The following is a 7,824-nucleotide window of genomic DNA, read 5'->3' on the forward strand; positions in this document are numbered from 1 at the left end:
TAAGGCATTTTTCTCAAATAATGGTAGGGGCACGTAAAGAAATGCAAAAAAATTGAAATTAAATGAAACGAAATGAAATGAAAAAAAAAAAGAGAAAGAATCTTTGATTGTGACATCTTGCACTTAAAGCATTTAAATGAATCCAACAACGTAAGGATCTCAATAAATTACGCAAAACCTAGTGAAAGAAAACCAAAAAGCTCAAAAAGATTTAAACTTCAAAAAAATCCCTAACAAATAAAAAAAAAACAAAAAAATTTTAAAAAACCCATTTCATCAAACTTTCTTTTGAAAAGAATTACTCTTCAAATTTAAGTGACTGTGCTTGAGATGATAAATCGTCATATTTTATCATCCCTTCACAAATATAGAAAATTATCCATTACCACCTTTTTAAGCCTGATAAATGTTTTTTTCTAAATAAACATTGACCAATGATCACCCTTCATTCTAAGGGCAAAAAAGAATGTATTTAGGGTTTAAGTACGGTAAAAGCCTAAGAAAGAACCTTATATGTTGAGGGCAAACGTCCAATAAAATGTTCCTAAGGTTTTGAATCCACTTAAAGAATAAGGAAAGAAAAGTGAAAAAAATGAGAAAATGAGAAAATGAGAAAAAAAAAGGAAAAAATGAAAAAAAGATGAAAAATAAAAAGAATGAAAAGAAAAGAAAAGAAAAAGGGAAAAATAAAAAATATGATGAATGAATGATTGAGTGAAAACTATAGGAAAAAGAAAAGAACAAATATCCCAAAGTGATTTCTTCAAACATAAAAAGCAATCCTTGGATTAATCACCTTTAAATAATTATTTTGGGCCTATCTATTCCTTTCTTTAAGAACTCCGAACCTTGGCCCACGTTACATCCCAAGAAAAATACATATTAGATCAAGCATGGATACTTCAAATTGAAGAGCCCTTCTTTAAGGAATAGCCATAAGACCTAGAGCCCTTTAGTCTTCCTTTACTACTTAATTACCCGTTTAGACCATTAACTCATTTTGGATAAATTTGAATTCTTAAGTGCATGGTATAATAATAAAAAAGAAAAAAATAATAATCAAAAGAAAAGAAAAAATAAGATAAATGTATCTCTAGAAAGAAAACCCTGCAAAAGAGTTGTATAAAGCGAACCTTGAAAATTTTGAAACCACTTCTAATGTCAAGTAAAATAATAGAGGTTAATAAAAAGCAACTCACACCCTTGAAAAATCCAAAAATGCAAGACCTTAAAAGTTTGATTTCGAAAATTTGAGCCTTCTTTTTGCATCTCTAAATAACCATTTAAAATTTTAAGCCCATCACAGTTGACCTTAAAATCTATCAAAGGGCTACATTTAGAAACTAAAGAAAGTGTTGAACATATTTAGTTTTCAAGGGATTCATGTTTTTTAGGAAAATTTATGTTTCAACTATGAACCTAGGTGGAAAAGTATACATTTCTTTAATACCATTTAAGACATGAAACTTTCTTGAATGAACTAAAACCTTAATGTGCTAAACTGTTCAACCCATTTTACAAGAAAATTGTCTCTTTTTTCATTTCTAATAAGGAATGCTAACTTTCAAAAGACTCCTAAAGTTACATTTATTTAGATATTGCATTAATTTTGATTAAGGAATTTAATTATGTGGGGTAATTTTGCTAACGATTTAAAATTTTTTGAATAATCAGTCATGCATTGTTGTTTGGTACCAAGAAAATTATTGAATTATGAATCTTCAAACTAGTTCAAATTTAACGAAGAAAAATATTTTTTAATAAAATAATTGATAGTGTTGAAAAGGAAAGAGAAAAGAAAATTGTTATTAGGAATGGTTGTATGTCTTCTTGTTTTCACAATCAAGTCTAAAATTTATGTTGCGTGTTGCATGTCTCATGTTTGTTTCAATTAAAAATGAAAGAATGCAAGTTAAAAGTGAAAAAAAAAAACTGAGAGAACTTGTCCTAAAGCAAAAAAGGGTAGAAACTAGTAAAAAAACATAATGGAATAGGTGAAGGAATAGGAAAATGGTAAGGTGAGATCATTTTAGGAAGAAAGTGAAGAATTATTTGAATAGGAAATAGAAGATATGTAGAATTGAAAAAAAAATTATTATTATTAGTGTTTACATTCATATTGGGACATATACATCATGAAGTTCCTGCATTTGCATAGGCATTTATGAAATGAAGTTTTGTGGTTGCAAGAAATACTAAAAAAAAAAAAAGGAAAAAAAGAAAAGAAAAAAATTTTTGAATTAGCAAATTTGCATCCATGTCATTTATAAATATAGGCATTTGCATCATAAAAAAAATCTGTATCAAAACAATTTATCGTACATCTTTTTAGATACATTTGTGTCATGAAAAAAAATCATATTTGTATCATTGTAGGGTCATCTACATGAAAAGAACACTAGCATCTGCTTCATAAAAAAAATCACTTGCATTTGCATTATGAAAAAGTTCTATCATTACATGAATTCTTGCATTCATATAAAGACATTTGCATTCGCACCATTTAATTGGAAATAAACATTTGTCTCAAGATTGCATGCATTTGTCAACTTTATAAATACTAGAAAAAAAAAAAAGGAAAGAGTAAAAACTGAGTCATTTTAAGTAGCAGAAAAGAAAGAAAAAAGAAAACAAGAAAGGGAGTTTGTCAAAAAAAATAAAAAAAATCTCTCAATTAAGAGACAAAAAGAGTTTACCAAAAAAAAAATAGAAGAAAAGAGTTTAAAGAAAGCAAAAAAAGAAAAGGAAAGAAGAAAACAAAGAAAAAAGGGAAAAAAAAAAGAAAACAAAGAAAACAAAAGAGATAAAAAAGTATATCATAGTAAAAAAGAGAAACATAAGAAAGAGAAAATAGTTTGATCTACAAAAGAGGAGGGGTTACTAAAAAAATAAGTGAAAAAGATGAGTTATGATAACAAGTTAAGTTTTTAGCAAGAGTAAATGTCAAGAAATTTTGAAAAAAGATGAAGATTTAAGCCTAATTTAGTTGGGACCAATGAGAATTAAATCAGTTTAGCTGGCACCTAAATGAGATTTAAACCTCGTTTAACTGGCACAAAGATGAGAATTAAGCCTAGTTTAGCTAGCATTTAGATAAAAATTAAGCCTAGTTTAGCTAGCATTCAGATGAGAATTAAGCTCAGTTTAGTTAGCACCAAGATGAGATTTAAGCCAATTTAGCTAGTAACAATGAGAGCGAAGCCCAGTTTAGTTATAACTCAAATAAGAATTAAGCCTAGTTTAGCTAGCACACAGAGGAGGTTTAAGCCCAATTTAATTGGCATCAAAATGAGAATTAAGCCTAATTTAGCTCGCACCCAAATGAAAAATTAAACTCAATTTAGCTAGCACTCAAATGAGAATTAAGCCCAATTTAGTTGGTACTCAAAATAAAGAATTAAGTTGAGTTTAACTAGCAACAAGATAAGATTTAAATCCAGTTTAGCTAGCACCAAGATGAGATTCAAGCCCAGTTTAGTTGGCACGGATAAGAATTAAGCTTAGCTTAGCTGACACCCAAATGAAAATTAAGCTCAATTTAGCTAGAACTAAGATGAGATTTAAACCTAGTTTAGCTGATACTAAGATAAGATTAAAGCTTAATTTAGCTGGCACTAATGAGAATTAAACCTAATTTAGTTGGCACTAAATAAAAATTAAACCCAATTTAGCTAGTATTAGGATAAGGTTTAAGCCTAATTTAGCTAGCACCAAAATGAGATTTAAGCTCAATTTAGTTAGTACTAGAAAGATTTTAAGCCTAATTTAGTTTGCACTAAAATGAGATTTAAGCCTAATTTAGTCGGTACCTTAATAAGATTTAATCCCGATTTAGCTAGCACAAATGAGATTTAAACCTAATTTAGCTAGCACTAAAATGAGATCATTAAGCTTAATGAACTTGGTACGAATTAAGAAAAAGTTTTCACTTGATGGTTATATCTGAATATCTAAGTCTAAATTTCGTCAAAATCACTCAGTGGTGATATCTGAGTATCCAAGTCTGAATTTGCATCTTTTCTCGGTGGTGATATCCAAGATCCTTTTAGTGGTGATATCTAAAGACATCCACATTCATTCGGTGATATTCGAGTTTTTTTTTATAGTGATAGCCAAAATTATTTTATTTTTCGAGAGTGGTATCCAATTTTCATTTAAATTTGTTTTCAAAACTTGTTAAACCTTTGTCTAAAGAAGTTTTTAAATTTATTTTCAATAGTTGTTGAGCCTTTACTAAAAGGAGTTTGTAAATTTATTTTCAAAAATTATTAAGCCTTTACCTAAATGAGTTTTTAAATTTATTTTCAAAAGTTATTGAGCCTTTACCTAAATGAGCTTTCAAATTTATTTTCAAAAGTCATTAAGCATTTACCTAAATGAGTTTTTCAATTTATTTTCAAAAATTATTGAGCCTTTACCTAGATATTTTTTAAATTTATTTTCAATAATTGAGAAGTCTTTTTAAAACTTACAAAGCTTTTAATAAAAAGACAAAAAAAAAAAAGAGAATAAAATCTAAAAAAACCATAAAAAACCAAAAAAAATAAAGAAAGCAAAGGAAAAACACAAAAATAAAAAAAAACCAAAAATAAAAAAAAAATCTCCCAAAATCATTCTCTGGACAAAATTATTGTCTATGCATTATTCTTGATTCATAGAAATATGTAAACAGGGGTAGTTGTAGAACCTAATTATGTCTGGAGTAACTCGGTCATGCTCATTTGCAATTTAGATTTAGGTGATAACTCTATAAAATAGTATTTTTAGTGGTTAATTGGTTGATTTTTGCTTGATTCTTAGTAAAATAAGGTTTTTTTTACTCTTAAATGGTTAAATTTTTTATTTTATAGGTTTTCTTAAAGAAAAGAATGGTTCTTGGTAATTCTTAAAGATTCCTGAAATTCTTTTATGTTTTTTAGATGATTCTTTATCATATTATGGGTAGTTGAGATGTTTTTGGAAGTTCTTAATTTTCTTGAAAATCTTAAAATTCAAAATTAGGAAAGAAGTTCATAATTGGCTTTATGAAGTTTAATGAAGATGGAAAGATGAATCTTGAAGAAAAAATATGAAAATTCATGCAAGAACTCAAGTTGGAATTCGACAAAAAATAAGGACAGAATTATAGTTTTACCTTATTGCAAGTCCATGGTAGCTTATGTAAGTGCACATGCATGGGATTACTATGAGATGACATGGCATTTAAAGAGTTTTCTTATTAGTTAAGGAAAATGATGTGGCATGATGAAGTAGCAATTCTATTTTCTTTTCTTAATGAGGAAATATTTCTAATTCTACTTGGAGTAAGATTTTACATGGGTTATAAATACAACTTGTACAGGTATTCAAGAAGCTTTTTGGATGAAGTAAATTTCTTATTTTTCTTCAAGAATTTAAGTCAAGACATGAAAGAGAAGATCAAGATCAAGATGAAAGGATTTAAAGTAATTTATTAGAAGCTAAATATAGTAAGGCCAAAATTATACTTTCTTGATTTGGTAAGATTCTATTTTTGGTAAGTCTATGTATGGTATGGTTACTACATGATAAGTTATGGAATATAAAGATCCAAAAGCTATCTTTTTAAGAGCCATTATTGAAGAAGCATTCTGGGATTAAAGAGATCAAGTGCAACTGAAACTATGTGAAATCTTCTTGGAATCCCATCTTTAATAAAACACTCTAGGAGATTTTTAGGCCTATAAATACATGATTTAAGTGTTAGGAAAAAGGTGTACAAGGGTTGGGGCGATAGACCAATTCATAGCTTTCTTGTTTTTAATTTTCTTTAGCATTTAGACTTTCGATTTTTAAATTTCTTGTTCTCTTAGTTTTATGCTTTTTCAATTTAGTTTATGCACATTATTTTAAGTTTACTTCAATTGAATTTTGGTTTAATGCTTTCTTTCTATTTTATTTTACTTAGTTTTTATGCAAATTGGTTTAAAATGTGTTAGTTGCAATCAGTTTGAATTTTAATCTTTATAATTTGTGCTCTATTTTTAAGTCTTGTTAATTCATGTTGTTCATGTTTTGTTTTATTTAAGTTCATGCAATTACATGTTTAAATAATTTTTAAGCATTCAATTTAAATTATTAAGGCTAGATTTAGGTTTAATTATCTCATGCTTGTATGGTTTGCATCATTTAGGGTTAAATTGATATAACTATAATTAAGGTGTAGTTGTTTTTATTTCAATTTTTTAGTAGTTCATTTTTAGGGTAATAATTAGTTAATTCTTCATTTAATCAATCTTTTATCAATTTGCTTTAGTGCTTATTGATTGGGGTTAATAAATTGCATTAGATTAGGGTTATATCATTTGGGTTTTGCATATTGAGTTGATTTAATTTCTGTTTAAGTTTAATTTGATTTAATTGCATGCTATTTAATTAAAATAAAGTTACTTGAATGATTCAGAGTTAATTAAGGTTTTTGTTTACATGATTTGCATATTAGTTCATAAAGGTTTATATTTGGCATTGCATATTTGATTCTTATAAGCTTTTATTTTGGTTCTTTTGAATGGTATTGCTTATTTTCTTGCATTATTAGTTTTGATTTATGCTATTTATAGTTAAATGGATTTCGGTTCTGGTATTTAGCTTTAATTGATTTCAGTTTTTGATTATTCTATTAAATTGGTTTTTGTTTTTCATGTGCTTAGTTATTTATAGTTTGTTTAGTTTATTTTGGTATTGATTCATAGTATTGTATGTTTTTAGGTTTTTGTTTGATTAGTTTTCATGTCTTTTAATTGATTTTTCTAAGTATAAGTTTAAGGGCATACAATCTCTATGGTAACAATATTTTACTTATCATTATGTTACTTGTACCAACTCAATGTATCTACAGATCACCTATCAAGTTTTTGGCACCGTTATCGAGGATTGAATGGAAATCACAACATCAATACTAATCTTTTTACCTATAGGTTAGATTTTTATTTTCTTGCTTTTATTTGTTTCGGTTAATCTTATTTTTGTATGCCAAGAAATAAAATGATTGAGAAACACTTTAAAAGATTAAAAAAAAGGGTAAAAAGCAAGTAACTCCTAAGTTAGTCATGGCTGAGCAATAAGATAATCAAAGAACACTTAGAGACTATGCTATCCCTCAACTAGATGGTTTTCAACCTAATATTCATAGGCCAATCATTCAAGCTAATAATTTTGAATTAAAACCATCCATTATGAATATGATCCAAAATTCTATTTAGTTTAGTGAGTTAGCTAGTGATGACCCTAACTTGCATTTTTTTAATTCCCTTAAGATTTGTGATACATTTAAGTAAAATGATGTTACTGATGATGCCATTGACAAAGACTTTTTTCATTTTCTCTCAGGGACAAAGCAAAAAGCTGGCTTGTGTCTTTACCTCCTAGTTTGATTACAAGATGGGATGGTCTTGTTCAAAAGTTTTTAGCTTATTTTTTCCCTTCATCAAAGACAACAAAAATGCACAATGACATCACTTCTTTTAAGCAAATGGACGTTGAATCTCTTTTTGATGCTTAGGAGAGATATAAGGAATTGTTAAGAAAATGCCTTTACCATGGTTTACCTAAATGGTTTCAAGTTCAAATTTTTTATAATGGTTTAAGGGGACAAGCGAGGACTACTATTGATACTACTACCAGTGGGGCTTTAATGGGTAAAGCCATTGACAAAGCATATCATCTTATTAAAGAGATGATCATGAATAGCTATGAGTGGCCAATGATAGTTTAGTTCCTAAAAAACCTACTGGAGTTTATGAGCTTGATGCCTTAACTACTTTAACTTCTTAAGTTTCAACTTTAGCAAAAAAGATTAAAAACCTA

At 27.7% G+C, this 7,824-nt stretch overlaps 1 non-coding gene across 1 annotated transcript; it reads right to left on the bottom strand.

Moving 5' to 3' along the window:
• Positions 1-7,459: 7,459 nt before the first annotated feature.
• On the bottom strand, positions 7,460-7,563 carry LOC149516149 (small nucleolar RNA R71). The gene has a single exon (XR_016346760.1). It is a non-coding gene; the product is annotated as a small nucleolar RNA R71 (small nucleolar RNA).
• Positions 7,564-7,824: the final 261 nt, after the last annotated feature.

The sequence above is a fragment of the Durio zibethinus genome, chromosome 11 (genome assembly GCF_047325235.1).
Source record: "Durio zibethinus cultivar Kanyao isolate XHJ-2024 chromosome 11, ASM4732523v1, whole genome shotgun sequence".
In the NCBI taxonomy this organism is placed as follows: domain Eukaryota; kingdom Viridiplantae; phylum Streptophyta; class Magnoliopsida; order Malvales; family Malvaceae; genus Durio; species Durio zibethinus.